Below are 12,836 nucleotides of genomic sequence, written 5' to 3'. Positions count from 1 at the left end.
TGAGATTGATAGTAGAAAGAGGAGGCAACAGTCGTCTCTCATCCCCTGCAACTATGGCAACAGCATACCCGATGGCCTCAGCTTCAGCCTTCTTTGAGGCACTAATCTTGAGGACCTCCTCTTGCGACTTATGTCTAAGGGCTGGCCTTACTTGGTGCTTATGAGCTCCCTTGTGAAACAAATGTTGTCTACGGGAACTAACATGGGTGTTTTCCCTTTCTTGGTGCTGGTCCCCCCTTTCTTGCTCACTTTTTCCACTGAACAAGAAAAAAGCAAAGTAAGGAATGCAACTTCGTCAAAGAAAGAAGGGGCGAAATGAAGGATACAACTTACTTGCTCATCTCTGGCACTCCAACTTACTTGCTCTTCATGATGTACCAAACGCATTCCTACACTGCGGGGGATACTACATGACTGCCTTAGGGTCTCAAGCTGTTTTTCGCTATCTAACAAGTTTTTCTCTAAATAGTTTGCTGTGAACTCAGGGCGAAATATGGGTATGGTGTAAAAAATAACCCCCTCACCCACTGACATGAAAGAGGAAGAACCAATATTGGCTAAGGTTTGACAATTACGAAGATCATCCAATGTTTTTTTTTTTACAAGACTCCAACAAAGGCCCTGAAGCCTCCAACATTGCAAGCTCAAACCTAGAGCTATAGGAGCCCTCATCACTAGGACTTCCAGACTCTGACATCTACAACAAACAGAAACAAACTCTATCACTACATGAAAGATCGAAACATGAGGAAGTTCCTAGGGCATGAAGAAAAGCTCAACCAGTTCATCATGTTCTCAACCAAATACATGAACACTCAAACAATTCAACAAGAATGAAAGCATACGATCTAGTGGAGAAGACTACCAACCTGATGATGGTGCAAAGCAATGCCGGAATCGCTATCTACTAGGGAACACGCTGCCTTAAAAAATTACTACAAAATGAGTAAATGAAGGCAAGGTAAAGAGTGGAAACTTATCCTTCTTATATAAGTTCAACAGGATCAAAGAAATTCAAAATTCAAATTCAAACCATGAGAAAACCCTACATGGAAAGTCTCCAAACTTCCACACAAGCTAGGGAGTTTCAAACTTCAAATTTTCAGTTCCCCCACTCCAAAAAAAAAAAAAAAAAAAAAAAAAGGAGGGGGAACATAGCAACTTCAACAAATGAAGGACAACAACAAATCTCAAAAGCTTCACACACTCTTGATCAAGATAGTGTGAAGCAAAATCAATTTATGGTGACCAACACAAAGCTTCAACACAAAAGCTTCAACAACAAAGCTTCAACATCAAACAAAGCTTCATCAATGGAGAGCAACTACAATTCTCAAAAACTTCACCCACTCTTGATCAAGATAGTGTGAAGCAAAATCAATTTATGGTGACCACAAAGCTTCAACATCAAACAAAGCTTCATCAATGAAGAGCAACTACAATTCTCAAAAGCTTCACACACTCTCGATCAAGATAGTGTGAAGCAAAATCAATTGATGGTGACCAATACAAAGCTTCAACACAAAAATTTCAACAACAAAGCTTTAACATTAAACAAAGCTTCATCAATGGAGAGCAACTACAATTCTCAAAAGCTTCACACACTCTTGATCAAGATAGTGTGAAGCAAAATCAATTTATGGTGACCAACACAAAGCTTCAACACAAAAGCTTCACCTACAAAGCTTCAACATCAAACAAAGCTTCATCAATAAAGAGCAACTACAATTCTCAAAAGCTTCACACACTCTTGATCAAGATAGTATGAAGCAAAATCAATTTATGGTGCCCAATAAAAGCTTCACCTACAAAGCTTCAATACAAAAGTTTCAACACGAAAGCTTCAACACCAAAGCTTTACCTACAAGGCTTCAATACAAAAGCTTCACCTACAAAATTTCAACACAAAGGCTTTACCTACAAAGTTTCAATACAAAAGCTTCAATATCAAAACTTCACCTATTAAATTATTATTATTTTTTTTTGAAAATTCAAAAATTCGAGGAACAAAAAAGGAAAGAAAGAAAGGGGCCTAAGCCTCCCCTTATTTGGGCATAACAACTTTCATAACAAATATATATGAAGGAGGAGTTTTAGGCAGCCATTTAGAAAGGAAAATGGTGAAGTTTTGTTTGGAAAATTGGCTACTAGTACGACACCTCCTTCGTCAACTCCCTCGACCAGAGACTTGGGGGACTGTTACCGTATGCTATTGCACCTCGGTACTCGGAAGGTTCACGACTACTCAGTGACTTAGATTTTTCAAGTCCCCAACCGAGAAGCTTTCCTCACTCGGGAAATTAGGGGAACACTGTTTTAACCTACATGATCCATCCACGAAGTTTCAACATGCAAACTTCAACAAAAGAAAAAATTCAAACAACTTAATGAAGGATGCCTTAGCGTATTTAACACAACACGTTGAATGAAGTAAAGCTTATTTATTGATATCCTCGATAAATTAAAAATACGTGCATACACATGAATCAAAACAAACAAATAGGAGGAAGCCTTCACAAAGATTGCTCAGGAGAAGTCCCAACACTTGGTAAAGCCTCAGAAATAGAAGGCACCGGAGGGTGGTCATTTGGAGCCTCAGTACTGGGTAGAACTCCAGAAAGATGACGCACCGGAGGTTGATCATTTGGAGCTTCAGTACGTGGTACAGCCCCAGAGGACAAAGGCAATAAATGCCTTTCGAACAAAGTCACAAACCTATGATGATCACTTAAAATTTGACCCTTGGATTCCTGTAACTGGTCAAGCATTCTCTTCATGTTTGTAGCATAGCTATGTGCGAGTATGTGCAACTGTTTATTCTCATGTTTAAGCCCTCTGATCTCCTATTTGAGAATTATCACTTCAGCCGCCAACGATTCAACTTGGCGGGTTCGAGCAAATAAGCATTAGGCCATATTAGACACTAAACCTGCGTATTGAACATTGAGAGCCAGAGAATCCTTAAAAGCCAACTCATTGGACCGTTTGGAAAGTAGTCTGTTGTCTTTGGGAGTGAGAAGATTCTTGGCCACCACCGCAACGGTCATGTCATTCTTCATCTCAAAGTCCCCAATGGTAAGGGGACTAGTAAGAGATAAGAATGATGGGTGCCATATGTTATCCTGAGAAGACATGGTTACCTCTTCCACAACATTCAAGTCTAAACGACGGTCGGACGGGCCATACATTTTCAGAAATGATGAAGAAAAAATGAAGTACAGTAAATCTCATAAGTATAAAAATAAGGGAGGAATTCCTACAAGCAGTAACTCTCTGAACGTACGGTGCCCCTATAAAAGAAAGGGCCATATGGTCGTTTGTTCAAAAATCAAAGAGGCACCACCCTCCGAATTTCGAGAAGCAGATTTTCCTGAGTAAGATTTATTAGCAATCTTCACATGTGACATCAGTTCCTCGGATACCAAGAATAACTTTGCCAAAGAACTCTGACGAAGTTAAGACAAGTAAATTTTGAAGGTCTAGCTACCCTATTATTATCCACAAGGGTAAAAGAACATCATTATTGTTTGATAACTGGAAAATCAGACTTGCAAAAATGCCCGTGGCAAAGCAGACTTGCAAAAATGCCCAACCTTTCTTCACAGCCGAGAAAGCACTCCCGACAAGAATGCTTGCTCAGAAATCGAAGAGGCACCGCTCTCCGAACTTTGAGAGCCAGATTTCCTTGGATAAAATTTGTCCACAATCTTCACACGCAACATCAGCTTTTTGGATTCCATAGACCACTTTTTCAAAGTGCTCTGACAAAGTTAAAACACGTGAATCTTGCAACGACCACTACGTTGCTCTGACCAAGAAGGGTAAAGGAACAACATTACTACTCACTATTGGAACAATTCTTATATATATCGACCTTCATCCTCCACAACTAGGTAGACCTGCCAAAAAATGCTCAACCTTTCCACACATCCGAAAGGGCACTCCCAATCTAGCCTCTCGAAATACTCCGTTTTCTTCTTCCTCGATAATACCTCTGCCAACCAGCCACATCAAAGCAAGAATATCTTATATCATCAGGGTTGAAAGCAAGAGTATCTTATATCATACTTTTTCCCTGTCTTTTCCTTTGCCCTTGCTCTTACCTGGAGGACAAGGAGAAAGAATGCAATCAGTCAGAACCGGAAATCAAACTTTTAATTTGGGACTGATTGTTCTGAACCTTTGCCTAGTTGCTTGCCTAACATTGCTCTCGGGTACTTATCTTCAACTGTTGTCAAGGTCATGAATTCTTTCGGCAAATACCTCAGAACAGTTGGGACGATATTAGCTATTTACATTGAAACTGCCAAGCATGGATGAGTCGCTGGAAAGTAGTGCTCTGAATGACCATTTAAATGCAAAGGTTACGCACCATTTCTGTTATACAAAAGATTGAAGCAGAAGGTTCAACGGTGAGCTGAAACAAATCACTACAGTACGACGCCTTTTTTGTAGAACTGCACAATCCAGACAGAGGAGTCTAAGTCAAATCCAAGCTCAGCATCGTTGCTCTAATTGAAGAGATCGAGAAGCCTCAACAACCTTTTGCTAGCACCGTCGTCGAAGAACAAAGCCTCGCCATACCACATCCACTACTTCGTCAATAGCAAAAGTATTCCATATCATCAGGATCGAACATAATCTAGATTTGACAGACTTATTTGGACTCTCAAATTTTGAGTCGGCTCATTCCTTTGGAGGAAACCAAAAAACCCTCCAGCCCAGTTCAAGAATACACTTGTGGAAAGTCAACAAGTACAACAAAGCACGTGTCGATTCATCCGTTACTTCTCCAAAAACAAGAGTATCTCATATCAGCTCTTCTCCATGTCCTTTTCTTTATCCTTAATGATGAATGAGAGACAAAAAGAAAAAGAACAATCATCCAGAACCTGAGATCAACCTTCCGATCTAAGGCTGATTGCTTGGAACTCTGATTGCTTACCTTGTCTGTCATCTCTTTCAGCAGATCTCCTCGCTCAAAAACTTGGAGGACTCCTACTATAGGGTTTGTATCACACTTGACCAAGCTTGAAACTATAAGTAAGTTTCAAATGAAAATGATACATTACCTTGTGCATCAACATCAGCTAAATATACTATTCCTGGATGGAGGAAAAGTACTTCCAGAGAAGAGGCCATGTCTACCTATGGGGCAGAGTTAAATGAAAATGATATCACGTTTTGGTACTTAGAAGTTTCATGATTACTCAATGGCTTGGATCTTGCAAGTCCCCAACCGAGGAGCTTCCTTCACTCGGGAACTTAGGGGAGCACTGTTTATACCATACTTGACCAATCCCGAAACTACTGAGCATTGGTCAACAGTATACCGTCAATGACCCATAAGACTTTCCCTTCAACCAGGAAGCCAATCACAATGCGACACATGTAGGTATCAGAGGCCAATCACAGCGCAACACGTGTTGATATCAGAGGCCAATTACAGCACGACACGTGTCAATGTCAGAACAAAGCTAGAAACTCTCTTTTATAAAAGGGGATCATTCTCCCACAATAATCCCTAATGTCATTTGTACTAAACTATTCACTAGAACTCACTAAAGGAGAGCTTGAACCTATGTATTTATGTAAACCCTTCACAACTAATAAGAACTCTTCTACTCTGTGCACGTAGCCAATCTGGGTGAACCATGTACATCTTGTGTTGTTTGCTTCCCTGTCTCTATCCATTTACATACTTATCCACACTAATGACCAAAGCAATCTAGTGAAGGTCACAAACTTGACACTTTCTTTTGTACCAAAGTCCTCTCCGATTTTATGCATCAACAAATCTTAAAAGAAATAATAATATTAAAATAAATTATTCAATTATCTCTACTAATTAATAAAACACTCATTGTCAACCAAAATCCTTTGAAATTACGAGTTTAACCTTCTAATTAAAACAAAACATGAATAATAAATGTAATTTCACACAATCAAATTTTGCTATTTTTTTTTGAAAGCCTCACCTACATGTAATCCTAACATATTTCTAATTAAAAAAAAAAAAAAAATTCTTCCCAATCCCACATTCTTTATCACTCTCTTCCTCTCTCTTTCTCTTTCAAAAAAAAAAAAAGTTTCTCACACACTTTGTGTGTGCCCATATGCTAGTATTAACCTAAAATATCCGTATAAATCATCATATAGTCCATACTTAAGGGGAAGGAGGGCTAGTTTACCTTCACTCTCTTGTTGGATTTCTTTTCTTTTTTGTTTAGTGTGGATTCTCTGTCTTTTCTTTTGTAATTTGTGGTGCCTTCAATAACTTCAATTGTGACACCCCGTCCCAAATCATTTGTATCGTAGGTGTGAACAGACAATTTTACCCCTGGACGTTAATTAGCGTTGTAGGGTGTTTGGTTTGTTTTGTTTTTGGTTGGTGGGCTGCCATTTGGACCACACACACACTCACACATACTCATCCTTTCCCCCGTGGACCTCTCTCTCTCTTCTCTCTCGTATTTCTTCCATTTTCTTCCTCATCGTACAGACAACCTCCATCCAACCATTTATGGCACGGATCATGTTTATTGTTGGTGTTTTTGCACTCAGGAGTCGATTGGTGGTGTTGGTTGGACTTGAAACCTTCAAAAACCCGAGAACCCAGTTTTGGTGCACTATTTATGCACACGTGATCGTGAGGTTTTTAGAAGTTTCTAAGGTTATATGGAGCTTTAAGACGTCTTTACGAAGCTTGTGGAGTAATTTTGAAGTGTTTTGGATGTCGAGAAGCTCAAGTTCGTCGAGTTGTAGGTTTGGCCGGATTATTGAGGTTTCTCTGGCGAGATTCTGTTGGTTTTAGGTCCCCAAAGTGGTAAGGTTTTGTTCTACTCGTTGTAAGCTTTATTTTGGTACAAATTCTATGTTGAGAATTGAAGAAGATATTGATGTTTGAAGTTTTTCCAGTTTCCAGCGAGAATTTGAGTTTCAGACGGCGGCGACAGGCGAGGCTCACCGGAGAAGGAGGAGAATATTTCGTCAGAATTAACGGATTATTTTAACAGCGTCAGGTAACGGCCGTTAATGTCTGTTAGGGTTTTAACATAATATTCCACGGAATATCCCTAACGCCGTTAGGGTTCCACGTGAGTGCCAGGCACATGCTCGCACGTGGCCGGTGCATCTGGCCATGCCTTAGCCGGCGCGTGGGAGGTCGGAAAATTATTTTAAAAATATGGGGATTTTCATGAGGTTGAGTAGAGCCTGTTGGTATATTCAAACACCCCATTTAAGCAATATATGAGAAGTTATTATCTAAGGTTGGTTATGTGTGTTTTTATAGTTGTTTCACATATATGTGAGGACTATTCGGAGGACGAGCGCAGCCATGCAAGGCTCGGGGCTTACGACCCTTCTACGTATCAATGAGTGGGCTTTTGTTTTCAGTATATATATATATATATATATATATATATATATATATATATATATATATTGATTGGTATCTTTCCAGAAATTACATTTTAATGGTTTTATAATTAAAATGCCATGTCGAATATCATCGTTATTATTCTTGTGATTGTGTTGGTTATGCTTTGGTGTCGCGGACGCTCAGGTAAGTCAGGTGAGTATTTTGTTAGTGATAGATGTGGTGTTGATGAGATTGAATTATAGCTTATATTCGTGCACCTCGGTGATTGTCCTCCGCCAGAGTAGGGCCTAACCTTCACGTGATCGTTCACCTCTCGCACCGTACACCCACCTTAGATCCAAGGCAGGTACCAGCCTGTCGTACAGACCACTATAGGTGGTTTTGACTCGTAGGTGACCCGCAATACATCGCACAACCTTCACATGATCGTAGCATTGAGCGTATTTATATACACCAACCTGTTGTACAGACCACTATAGGTGGTTCCGACTCGTGTGCAGGATAATGGTTGAGGAGGTATAGCTTCAGCCATACAGGTCACTTTAGGTAACTCCGGTTGACGTACTGATATTACTGGCATAGTATGATTTGTTTTATCTCACCTGCTTGATGTTTATACTATTTGTTTGGATATTTTGACGCGGCATATTCTAGCATGGCATATTTGAGCTTTATCATTTTAGCATGATTTGATATACGAGTACGTATAATATTTTCTGGAAAGTATACGGGTTTTACAAAGAGGGGTTATTACTTGATATTGAAATGATTTGAAAAACAAACTTTGTTTTTGCCCACTCACATTTTCTGTTTTACGCCCCTCTAGGTTTTAGGTAGTGAGGACGTGGGTGACGAAGGAGGCATCGAGGCATTTCTGACAGAGCACCCTCCATGTAGGACTTTCTAGTTATCCTTTGTGTATTGTTTATTTATTCCGGACTGCATCTAGGATACTTGAACTTCTACTTTGCATTTCTCCTTCTATGTTTGTCACTTGTACTCACTGATCTTTTTATTGTAAATTATCGCGTCGACTTTATTTTTCTCATATATTCATTCTATTACTTCCGCATTGCGTACTTGGCTATATCACCTCACGTGATGGCCAGCACATCCCAATTTTTGGATCGGGGTGTGTCAGTTTGGTATCAAAGCCTAGGTTTCGTAGTCCTGCATTATTTGTGAGTATTCTAATTATTCTTGGTGTTTTCTATCAGAACTATGCCGCCTCGTCGGGAACCACGTTGCTCAGCTGAGCCTAGTTTTCCCGATATAGCTCAGTTGGGGGAAACTATAGCTCATGCGATTCAGTCTACGCTCTGCCCTCCTCAGAAGACTTCTCTGGAGACCATGTATATTCTAAAGCTGGATATGTTTGAAGGTTATGAAGGTTATGAGAGAGCTGAGTGATGTCTTGAGCATATTGAAAAGACTTTTCTAGTGTTGCGAAGTCAAGGGAATTTTCCTTCTGAAAGGTAGGTAAAGACGACTTTATGGTTCTTACGTAAAGAATCCGGCATCCTAGTGGGGACAGGAGGTTCGTCATTTGACCCTAGAGGAAGCTGCTGATTGGGAAGTGTTTAAAGGGTTGTTTCGGAAAAGGTTTGTTCCCCCTGAGTATATTGATTGCAAGAAGCAAGAATTTACTGATTTGAAGCAGGGAAAGTTGACGGCGAATGAGTACTACAGAAGATTCACTTATTTGTCCCGTTATCATTCGGAAGTTGCTGTTAATCCGGTTGAGATGCTTCGTCATTTCAGATTGTGTACTAAGAAGAAGTGGCGTTCTATGGCAACCACTACTCCTTGCGATACTTATCAGGAGTTCTACGAGATTTTATTGAGGATTGAGGATTCTGAGAATATGCCTAGTGAAAGTGAAGAAGAAGAGAAGGATGGTAATCAAAAGAAATACGATAGAGGTAAAGGTCAAGCATTTAAGGGACCTCGAAGGACTCAGAGTTTTAAAAGAAGTGGGGCTAGCTCTAGTTCGTCCAGTGGAGGCATGAGTTCTACGGGCTAACGTAGAGGTGGTAGGTTTGCTGGAGGTCCACGTTTTCAGATGCAACGAGATGCTGGCGGTTTTGGTGGTTTAGGAGCTCCGTTTTGTCGGAGATGTAATAGACGACACTTTGGCAAGTGTAGACAGGGCAGTTGAGGATGTTTTACTTGTGGACAGGTTGGACATCGGGCAGCAAATTGTCCGCAGGGTCAGCATAGGCCCCAAATGCCTTCTTTACCACCACCAGTTCCTAGTAGGCTTCAGCGCCGAACGGTTATGGTCAGACAAGTCGTGGGGGGTACTTACCATTACCATGGAGATGTTGTCTCTTATTTAGTAGCGCCGTACCCGTATCCTTAAGATCCGTATTATCCGAGTGGCTACCATAGCGGATATCAGCAATACCATGGAGGGTATGCCTCATATCCTCTTTATCCAGCCGGCGGATCATAGTGGTATTCGGGAGTTCAACCTCAGCAGAGAGAGGTTGCCTCTAGCAGCGCAGGGTCGTCGAGATAGGTTGGTCAGACTAGTCAGGGTCGTGGTACACCTAGACGTAGTGGTCAGTCGAATGGACGAGGTGATTGGCAGCAGCCTCAGGGCCGTATTCATAACCTCACAGTACTGGATGCTCAGAACAACCCAGATTTGATCTTGGGTACGTTAAATATCCTTGGTCACTTTGCTAGAGTGTTGATTAATTATGGTGCTACTCATTCAGTTATTTCTCATACATTTGCTCAATTAACGCAACCTAATCCCACACCTCTTGGGTTTGAGTTAGAGTTTTCGATGCCTAAAGGAGAAACATGTCAAGTGGGCTGGATGTACCCTGGGTGCCCAGTGTTAGTGGAGGATGAGGTTATGGCAGCTAACCTCATTCCATTGGATATTGTTCAGTTTGATGTCATTTTGGGCACTGATTGGCTACACTTTAATCGAGCCAATATTGATTGTTATGTGAAGAAAGTTACGTTTCATCGCCTGGGGCTACCTATGGTTACATTTGTTGGTAAGCGTAGCGGCTTGAGACACGACATTATTTCGGCAGTGAGAGCCAAAAAGTTGCTACGGAAGGGTTATTAGGGATATCTGGCACATGTTGTACTGAAAGATAACGTTTCTAGCCATGTGGAGGACATTAGAGTGGTCAGGCATTTTCCCGACGTGTTTCCAAATGATCTACCGGGATTGCAGAGATCGTGATGTAGAGTTCACTATCGATTTGTTGCCAGGTACAGACCCTATATCCTTGACTCCTTATCGAATGACTCCTGCTGAGTTGAGAGAGCTGAAAATTTAGTTGCAGAAGTTATTAGATAAAGGTTTCATACAGCCTAGTACTTCACCTTAGGGAGCTCCAGTCTTGTTCGTACGAAAGAAGGATGGTACCTTAAGGTTGTGTATAGACTACCGACAACTGAACCGGGTGACAATTAAGAACCGTTATCCGTTGCCACGTATCAACAATTTGTTCGATTAGCTACGAGGAGCTTGCGTGTTTTCAAAGATTGATTTAAGGTCTGGCTACCATCAGCTGAAGGTTAAGACTGAGGATGTCCCTAAGATGGCGTTTAGAACCCGATATGGTCATTATGAGTTTTTAGTGATGCCATTCGGGTTAACTAATGCACCTACTGCTTTTATGGATGAACCGGGTGTTTAAGCAGTACTTGGACAGGTTTGTCATTGTTTTTATCGATGACATTTTGATTTATTCCAAATCCAAAGCAGATCATGTGCGACATCTTACTTTAGTGTTGAAGAAACTGAGGGACCATCGGTTATACGCTAAATTCAGTAAATGTTAGTTTTGGCTAGATCAAGTAGTGTTCTTGGGACATGTTATCTCAGCTCAGGGTATTCAGATGGGTTCCTAGAAAATTGCAGCAGTGGAAAATTGGGAGCAGCCACGAACTGTCTCTGAAGTACGAAGTTTCTTTGGTCTGGCAGGTTATTATTGACGATTTGTTCAAGATTTTTCCGTTATTGCGCTACCACTTACGAGTTTAACCAGGAAAAACGTTAGATTCGAGTGGGACGATAGTTGCGATCAGAGTTTTCAACAATTTAAGTACTGTCTCACTCATGCACTGATGTTAGCACTTCGAAATGATAATGGTAACTTTGAGATCTACAGCGATGCGTCGTTGAATGGTTTGGGCTGCGTAATAATGCAACACGGTAGGGTTATCACTTATGCTTTGAGACAATTGAAGCCTCATGAGGTAAATTATCCTGCTCACAATGTTGAGTTGGCAGCAATCATGTTTGCACTGAAGATTTGGAGACACTAACTTTTTGGTGAGAGATGTAGGATCTTCACAGATCACAAAAGTCTCCAATACCTGTTTACTCAGCGATATTTGAACCTTCGCCAACAGAGGTGGATAGAGCTGTTAAGTGATTACGACTACACGATTGAGTATCACCCGGAACATGCAAATGTGGTGGCTGATGCACTTAGTCGGAAATCTCAAGGCAAAATTGACGTTTTTTACGCAAGTTGTGTTCCTCTTCTTACTGATTTGAGGTCGACTGGAGTGAAGTTAGAAGTGGAAGCTCGAGAGGAAGCCTTACTTGCTCACTTTCAAGTCAGGCCAATTTTGATCGACCGTATACTCGAGGCACATATAGATAACGACGAAACTCAAGAGCTGATTCGGCTAAGAAATGAGGGGAAAAAGAGAGATCTTCGGATTCAAGAATCAGACGGCATGCTCATGCTAGAAGGTAGAATGTTTGTATCGAACAACGCAGAGTTAAAGAGGGATATTTTGGATAAGGTACATGTATCAGCATATGCTATGCATCCGGGGAGCACTAAAATATATCATACCATACAACCATTTTACTATTGGCCGGGTATGAAAAGAGAGATTGCCGAGTATGTTAGCAAATATATTGTATGCTAACAGGTTAAAGTCAGGAGAAAGAAGCCGCTTGGACGAATATAGCCACTTCCCATTCCTCAGTGGAAATGGGAAAATATTACCATGGATTTCGTGCATAAGCTTCCCCGTACACGGAATGGTTATGATGGTGTTTGGGTAGTGGTTGATCAACTCACCAAGTCCACGTATTTTATTCCAGTTCAAGAGAAGTTTTCCCTGAAACGGTTAGCTGAGCTCTTTGTGTCGAAGATCGTTAAATACCATGTGTACCAGTCAGCATCATCTTTGATCAAGATCCAAGATTTACTTCTAAATTCTGGATCGCATTTCAAGAAGCTATTGGTTGGAGATTACTGTATAGTATGGCATATCATTCTCAAACTGACAGGCAATCTGAGAGGACCATTCAAACACTAGAGGATATATTAAGATCCTCTGTTTTGTAGTTTGGCGATGCATGGCATAAACGGTTAGATCTGATGGAGTTTGTCTACAACAATAGTTACCATTCGAGCCTGGCTATGTCTCATTTCGAGGCATTATATGGTAAATCCCG

This window comes from Pyrus communis, chromosome 17 (genome assembly GCF_963583255.1).
Source record: "Pyrus communis chromosome 17, drPyrComm1.1, whole genome shotgun sequence".
NCBI classification, from domain to species: domain Eukaryota; kingdom Viridiplantae; phylum Streptophyta; class Magnoliopsida; order Rosales; family Rosaceae; genus Pyrus; species Pyrus communis.
Note: the sequence above shows the minus strand (reverse complement) of the source record.